The 8,586-nt window shown below is 44.9% G+C and overlaps 1 long non-coding RNA gene across 1 annotated transcript; it reads right to left on the reverse strand.

Moving 5' to 3' along the window:
* Positions 1 to 1,251: 1,251 nt before the first annotated feature.
* LOC310704402 lies at positions 1,252 to 7,050 on the reverse strand. Its single transcript, XR_014524769.1, has 2 exons — positions 6,951 to 7,050; positions 1,252 to 1,471 (listed from the first exon to the last, which is right to left on the reverse strand). It is a non-coding gene; the product is annotated as an uncharacterized lncRNA (long non-coding RNA).
* Between the last annotated feature and the right edge of the window lie 1,536 nt (positions 7,051 to 8,586).

Here is an 8,586-nt window from a genome sequence, read left to right on the forward strand (position 1 = left end):
ATTAGAATTGTTTAGAAAAAAAGAACCACAAACCTGGAGGAGGGGGATATAAGCTGTCCTTCGGAGTTAACAGTGAATGAAATCTCTTTTCTTTTGCAGTACTTGGGTTGGATCCAAACTTACCAACAACAGAGCACCACTGGTGCTGCAAGGAGGGAGCAGGCATGTTTGACTGATTCCACTGTTGCTACTTTAATAATAATAATAATAATAATAATAATAATAATAATAATAATAATAATTGTACCCCACCCATCTGGCCCTGGGTGGCTTCCAACATATATTAAAACATAATAAAACATTAAACATTAAAAAGCTTCCCTATACAGGGCTGCCTTCAGATGTTTTCTAAAGGTTATATAGTTACTCATCTCCTTGACATCTGATGGCAGGGCGTTCCACAGGGCGGGCGCCACTACCAAGAAGGCCCTCTGCCTGCTTCCCTGTAGCTTCACTCCTTGCAGTGAGGAAACTACCAGTAGGCTCTCGAAGCTGGACCTCAGTGTCTGGGCTGAACAGTGGGAGTGGAAACTGGTATTAACCAGCCTGACTCCTTAGCTGGTGACTCTGCTGTCTCCAATTCTGTGTCTTCATTGACACTTGACTAGAGGGTCATTAATGCTCCTCCTCCTTCTCCACATTCCAGCTGGGGAATGTTAATAAAGCACCGCACCGCCAGGTGCCTAAGGATGGAAAAGGTCACATCACTTCAGCTACAGGAAACTTTTTAAAAAGCCCAGAACTTTCCCAAGACAGAGCTGAAGGAGGAGGAGATGTCAGAAGGAAAAGATGCAAGGCACAATTTGCTGGCTTGCTGCTGTTCCATCAGCTGAGCTGTGAAGGTGGTTCATGGTGCTTATGAACATGCTGTGAGCCTCCTTATAGTGCATCTGTTTCCAACCTAAAAGTCCACATAGATGTGACAGCTATTAGGAAACGACAGGCAAATTATATTATTAGCCCCCACACTTTTTTTTTTTTTTTAGAATACACTGCAGCAGACAAAAGAGTCTGTCTTTTGTTTACCATAAATAAGCCGTGGGTAAAAGATGTAACCTACAGGTTTTCGCACTGAGCTTATTAACTATATGATACCGTTAGAAACATGTCTCTGGGTAACCAGCTTAACACAGTGCATTGTGGTTATGTCCAGTGAGCAAACTGAAAGGAAATATTTTTTTTTGTTGAAAGCCTTTGTACTGACTCTCAAAAGTGTTATGTCTCTGATGTAAAAATACAGCTACAATATAGTTTTGGTATTGATTTTGCTTTCACAAAGAGGAGGGAGGGAAGGGAGACTAAAGTACATGTTTGCACATAGGTACTTCTATTGTGACATCTCCGAAATAGATGTTTGCTATCAATATCAACATCTCTGTAACCACACAGCAGATCTGAAAGACCTGTGTAGGGATTCTCGCACTCCCTTCAATTGCTCCTTGTGCCCGGCTTTCAGTCTTTCAGAATTCACCTGAAATACAGATAGAAGCGAGAGATGTCAAAAAAAAAAAAAAAAAAAAAACAGAGAAAGGGGTAGGAATGAAAAACAAAGAGAAAATGACAAAGATGGCCTATAGCAGGAGTGGGGGGACTTGTTGGACTCCAACTCCTATCAGACCTAGTAGACAGCATGGAAATTGTAGTCCAACAACATCTGGAGAGTCATAGGCTCCTCAGCCCCAGATCTTTCTTGAAATGCTTGGTTCCCCCACAGTAGAATGCATATGGACACAAATGGTTTCATGAGCCATTGCAACCAAACATTCCTTTTTTAAAAAAAATAATATTTATTAAAAGTTTAAGAATTAAAGAAAAAAGTAAAAAAGAAAAAGAAAAAATAAACAATACAAATCAATACATTACAATATATATAAAAAAGCAAAAGACACAATACATCAAAACAAAAACAAAAGCAAAAACAGTTAAAAACACATCCAATATTTCCATATCTTTATCTTTCATTAACTTGTTTCATCGACCTCCTCACACCTCCCTTTTTGTGTTCTAGTTATTAATTATTTCAGCAAATCCTTTCCATCTTTCACTGTTTTCTGTCATTTAATTATCTTAATTTATTTTAACCTTATCTTACCATTAAAACCCTAAAACTTATTTATACTTAACTCCTTATAACATTTCTACTAAAGCCATATAATTTCATTCCAACATTTTTCTAACACTCATTAATTTTGCAACATTTCTCTAAATAATGTTTTTTTAAAACTTTTTTCAATCTTCTTCCACCGTCTCTTCTCCCTGGTCTTGGATTCTGTCAGTCCTTTCTATCAATACCATATAGTCCATCAACCTGGTGACCTTCTGTCCGAGGCTCTTAACTCTCTTCCATGTCCCTTCTGCAGATCTTCTTCATATTTATACATGCACTTTACTTTATCCTCTGCTGATCTTGTTCTTAATTTCCTTCCTTTGGCACTGAGGAGTAGATCTCGGGGAAACTCCAACCTAACAATGTCTTTATATCTTCTCGACAGGTCAGCCCATTCTCCATAGTCAGAACTAAAGTCCAAAAGATATTTCAGAGCGCCACTCTCCCCCTGACCCAAATCCAGATCCCAAAGGCCAGAGCATCCCTGCATAGGAGGATCTATCCAACTTTCCTTCTCCAATCCAAGCAGGGCTCCATCCCACCAAATCTGGCTTTCTCTAGATTCAATCATAAAGGGCAACAGCTTATGTTCATCAAATTGCCTCTGTGAGGCCGGGGCTCTCTCCACTTGAGTTACTTGAGGTTCAACAACAACTTTCTCCTTCGTCTTCTCCACAGCTTGCCATGTCAAAACAGATTCCTGGGTCAATTCCTGAGTAATTTCTGTACAGGTATTCCCTTTTTGTCCCAACTCAGTCATTTTTTGTCCCAAATTGTCAATTTTAATAATCATCACATCCATCTTCTCATGAAGCTGTTCCAATAAAGCACTTGTCTTGCAAAATGCAATCACTAAGGCTTCTTCTGTCAACATTCTTGTCCAAGGTCAGACTCTGATTCTCACGCTCTTTAATCTCTGCAGCTGGAAAATTCCCCAGCTCCACTCCTGCAACAGTTTCAAAAGCTCCCTCTAGGGCAGTGTTTCCCAACCACTGTTCCGCGGCACACTAGTGTGCCGCGAGATGTTGCCTGGTGTGCCGCGGGAAAAATTAAAAAATTCGAAAGATTTTTTTTTTAAAAGTCAAATTTTCGATTGGGGCGCCGTCACTAGATGACCCCTGGGGTTCCCTCCCTCCCTCCCGCTCTGCGCCTGCCTCCCTCCTCCTCCTCCTCCGGGGAGGCCCTTCCTGGCTCTCGGCCAAGGCTTGGCGGCTGCCACTCACTCACTCGCTCGCCCACCCGTCCCTCCATCCCTGCACCCGGCCTCTCCCCCTCCGTCCCCGGCGCGGGGGCTGCCGGGATCCGTAGTCCCCTCGCCCTTGGGCTCCGCGCCCGCGCGGGGTGCGCGAACTACGTTTCCCAGCGTGGCCTGGCGGGCCGGGCGTTTTGTTTGAAGCGCTCTTCTCCCGGCCATGGAATGAGCGCAGCGGCGGCGGCCGGGCGGGCAGGGGCTCTTCCGCGCAGACCCCGCGCAGCCTGCCTGCGCCCCCGCGGAGATCGGGCGGCAGGATGGAGCCCGGGGATCCCTGCGGAGGCGGAGGCTGCCCCCCAGGTAGGGCTGCGTCGGGGGGGGGGGGTGTTATTTTTGCAATGCTGCATCCGCGCCGGAGGGGACGCATCGGACCGCGGGGAGACCCCTTGGCGGGTGTGCAAGGCAATGCATGCGTGCAGGCGTTGCATGGAGTGCAGTGCAATGCAATGGCAACGCGGCGCCCTGCATGCATGCATGCAACTTCCACCGGCGCTCCGGACTTGGCAGGTGAGGGGGGTCCCCAGTGGGCGGCAGAGAGAGCCGGGAGGGCGAAGGGGAGCCGGGGGGGAGCAGCGCTGCTCCCCAAGCTGAGCCCGGGGGGAAACTTCGGCGTCGTTGCGCCGGGTGTTGGAAGCGGAGGCTGGCGGGGGCCCCTCACCTGCAAAACCTGGTCGCCTCTCATATATTTCGTGCATTGCATTCATCGCCCGCTTTCTCCTCCAAGGAGCTCCCGGGGGCGCGCGTGGTTCTCCCCGTGTTATCCTCGCAACAACAGCCCTGCGAGGTGGGTCAGGCGAGTGGCCCAAGGGAGCACCCAGGGATTGTCCTGGCCAGGTGGGGTGATTTGAACCCTGCTCTCTGCCCGGTCTTCGCCCTCATTTAGCCCCCACATGTGCATGACTGTGCATGACTGAGGTTTTCCCCCCTCGTCTTGGCTATGGTGTGAGTCTGTGCTGTTAATTAATGGGGTTCTGCCTTCGGAGAAGATGAGCCAGCCCTCAAGGAGGTGATTATGTAATTTGCTAGCAATTCATGTCCCTGCCGGCGTGACGCTGCGCGCTGACGTCACGGGGCTGTAATGGTGGTGTGCCTCGAGATTTTTTTCATGAAACAAGTGTGCCTTTGCCCAAAAAAGGTTGGGAAACACTGCTCTAGGGGAAACAATTTCTATTTGTATCCATCCTTTTAAACGCAGATCCAGCGACAGAGTTAGTTTCAATTTTCAGTTACTTTTTTTGCTCCTTTTTAAGTGCAAAAGGAAATAATGGAAACAATATATTTCTCTTATTTAACTATCTGTCGACATACGTTTTATTCACAGTCAATGAACTTTCCCAAAACGTCAATCTTACTGGCAGCCCGTTCCCAGGTTCGAAACGGTGGTGATTTATCTTTCTTCACTCTCTCTCCTGCAGGCTTAAACGATCTAGAATTTCCCCCCTCTTCTCCTGCTTCCAAGGGGGGTTTAGTAATTTTAACCGATGGAGATTTAATCCTTTACAAAAGACTTTCCAGGCTTTAGCTTGCAACGTCTGTGCTTCAATCTATTTACAAAAGAGGAAGGCGGACTTCCTGTTTGAAACCTTCCCGTTTCAATGCCAAATTAAGAAGTTTAGGGATCCAATTTTCCGTTCTACTCACGGGTAGTTGTTTAGAGTCCAATTGTCCACAGGAAAAAGTCAGCGCTCTCCGGCAACAGCAATGCGGCTTCACTCCGTGAAAGAAGCAGTCGATTCGAAGCACCGTGCTGCTCACCCCACGTCGCTCCGGATCCCCGAAACCGGGTTTCCCCTTAAGTAGGAGAGGCGCAAAAGGTGCCAGCCGAATCCCACATCCACAGGCTTCTCCCACCTGTGGTTTTTAGTGGGTCTCCACTTTGCCGTGGTGGTCCAGACCCTGATTTCCACGGAGCGGATTCCTCCCGATCAGAGGAAATCCGCCATTGCCAGAGGCGCTAACCCGGAAGTCCTGCAACCAAACATTTCAACTTGGGCATGCTCAAATTATCTTTTAAAATTAGTATAGCTTCCACTTAAATTTCTTGGTGTTTGTAATTTGGTCAATGTAGTATTGGGGTCCCAAGGAACATATGGCTTTATAAATAAAAAACCAGCACTCTGACTTGGGTTCAGCCACTAATGGGTAGCCAGTGTAGCACAGATGGAAAGAGATGAAGTTCTTCTTCTTTTCTATGCTAATTAATGTTAATCAAGGGATTGACAATTGGATAAGTAACTCACTTGTTGAAACTGGAAATGTTCATTTAATAAATGTGCAGGAATTGGTTGGTGGATAGTTGTCTGAAAAGGAGTTAAGTTTTAAAAAAGCAAGTGCAGTCGTACCTCAGGTTAAATATGCTTCAAGATAAGTTTTCAGATTACGTTCTGTGGCGACCTGGAAGTAACGGAACGCGTTACTTCCGGGTTTCACTGCTCACGCATGTGCAGGCGCTCAGAATGACGTCACGCGCATGCATGGAAGCGGCGAAACGCGACCCGCGCACACGCAGATGCACAGTTGAGGGTTATGTTCTACTCAGGATGCGAACAGGGCTCCAGAACGGATCCCATTCGCTTCCAGAGGTACCACTGTATATTGTAATGTAAGGTTATTTGTAATGTTTGAAGTTAAACTAGAGTTAACTGGGGAATGTGATGCAACATTGAGGAGAACCATTGACACATTCAGGAGGGCGTGCAGGAAGTCAGATTTGGGAAAATGTTGAATTTGTTCAGATTTGGGAAAATGTTATTTTGTTTTAACTTAATTTAATATATTTAATTAGTGATCAGTTTGGAAAAAAATGAAAATCAATAAAAAAGATTTGGTGGTATGTGTTCAAATCACCTTTCCCCAGTGTGCAACCTGGCTGCTGAATCCTGCAGCAGCTGCTGTTTGCAAACTGCCTTCAAAGGCATCCCAGCGTATAACACACACACATCCCAGCATATAACACAGTTGAGTCTTACTTCAACAATGGCAATGTGGTAACATAACGGGCATGGGCCACACATAGAACATATCTCCAACAGATTGAAATGGCCCAAGAGGCTCATGGGAAATGGCATAGGGGGCATCATGGCTGCCTTGAGAAGGGATTGTGTCACTGCTTAATGGTAGAGTCGCCTTGTTATTTGAACAACGGTTTCACATCATAATCCTCCACTCCTGGGTCAACCTTGCCTCTGGCATGCAACTGGCACATTCACCTGAACAACAGACAACAGTTTCTCAGGCTTTTATGCACTGTAGAGCATGGGGCAAAATGATAGGGAGGATGGTGTTGGGATACTGCCAGGGAGACAAAGTCCATCATGGCCCCAAGCCGTCTGCCGGATGATCCATCGATCTCCCATAGGCACGCAGTATCAGCAATTAGCGACATGAGTTTCCTGAAATAGCTTGCCACATTCCAGAGCTCATGCACACTCTATCAGCAGATAATTCACAGCAGAAGTCGCACGCAGGAGAGCATTATTTACAAGTTTTATCCTAATAGATGGAAAGGTGCATTGATAAGATATACATTGAAAAATATGACCACAATATCATAAAACGTACTTAAGGAATTTCCAATAATAAAATGCTTACCTGTTTCCTAACTATGAGCATTGCACCCTTTACTGTAATTTTCCAGGGATGATTGTTGTTGTTTTTCAAATCCTCTTTCTCTTGAATCCAGGCCACTTCTGAAATAAGCATTATTAATGCCACTGATTTAGCATCAACTGACCCGCATTTCTGATTTTGTCGGCTATTTCTTCCTTTGTGTGAAATTTATCACGAATCAAAGTCCTGACAATCCCCTGTATGCATATGCTTTGGGGCCCATGGAGCGTCTAGGGTAAACACTGTTGGTAGGCGGGCGGCATGTGAGCCATATTTATGCGACTGAGAGAAGGAGAAGGATATTCTTTGATCCTGACTTAGCCTGAAAAATGAATGCCATCCTCTTTTAAGCTCCAAAGGTGTGTGAAATCCTAATGCTGCACAGTAGAGGTTTGGATTAATAGCAAAGTGACGGTCATGACAGTCTAAAGAATTTAAGTGCTAGGCTTTTCACAAGGAAGATTTCCCTCTCTCTTCGCCCCCCCCCCCTTTCAGCATCTTCTTAAGAAGGAGGTATTTTAAAGATTTGCTTTGCTGGATGGAGTGTGCCAGAGGAATATCTCTAGCAGAAATGCCTTGCAAATCAGAGGAGCACATTTTTGCTTGTGTTTCTATTGCATGGTGGGAACTAAACAGGTAAAGTTCTGGAGAGTGGCCAGCCTTTGCCTACCTCATGATCTCCAGATGTTTTGATCTGCAACTCCCATCAGCCCCAGCCAACCCCCGCTGGAGGGCACCAAGGGTGTAGAATAGGGAAGAGAGCTTCCCCCACTGTTTCAAGCCAGAAGTGATTCTTTCTAACGGACATCTTCAGTCATGGCCAATTCCTTAGTTCTGCACACTGATCAAACTACACATTGTATAGCAGCACATGTAATATAACAAGCTTTTTAATACTGGCTTCTCCTCAGATCGTGAAAAGCAGCTTTGGGAGACATGACATATAAATATCAGAGATAGCAAAATGTGATCTTCCCAGATGATGGGAAAACTTGTCAGGAGGAAAAACATTAATGAAAATATCAGCGGCACATATCACATTTCATTTGCCAGTCTGTGTTTATCTGATTTCTCTGTCTATTCCTATCTCTTTTAGACAGACTTTATATCTCTTCAAATCAGCATAATCCCCATAGGGCTTCTGGAGTGCAAGTTTTGAATCTGAAGTTCATTAAGGTGCTGAATTTAATTACTTTGATATGCAGTTTACTGAGACCAATGCTGAAATCTATTTTTGATGGCTTTGGTTTTCAGAGATAATTTCTTTCTCAAGGTAGAAATAAGCATTAGCAACATTTTAGTTTAGCACATAAAACACACACACATGGAAACTATTAAGCTAGTGCAGAAATTCAATTAAACAATAAGATGCCACATAAAGATAAATGAAGTTGCAAGCTTTTTAGAGAAAGCAGTTAAGAAAAGACAGCTTATGCTTTCACACATCATAAAAAAAATGCCCTGAACTGACTCAGCATAGGAGCTCCTGGCTGCTACAAAGATGTATAAATTCATCAAAACACCTGGAAGGGAAGCCTAGACATCGGGTATTATTTACCATCTTGAATTATTCCCACACAGCCAATGGTTGTCCCTCGCATAGTAACTACTAGCATCT

Source organism: Podarcis liolepis, assembly GCF_965112155.1.
Source record: "Podarcis liolepis genome assembly, chromosome: 1".
Taxonomy (NCBI): Eukaryota; Metazoa; Chordata; class Lepidosauria; order Squamata; family Lacertidae; genus Podarcis; species Podarcis liolepis.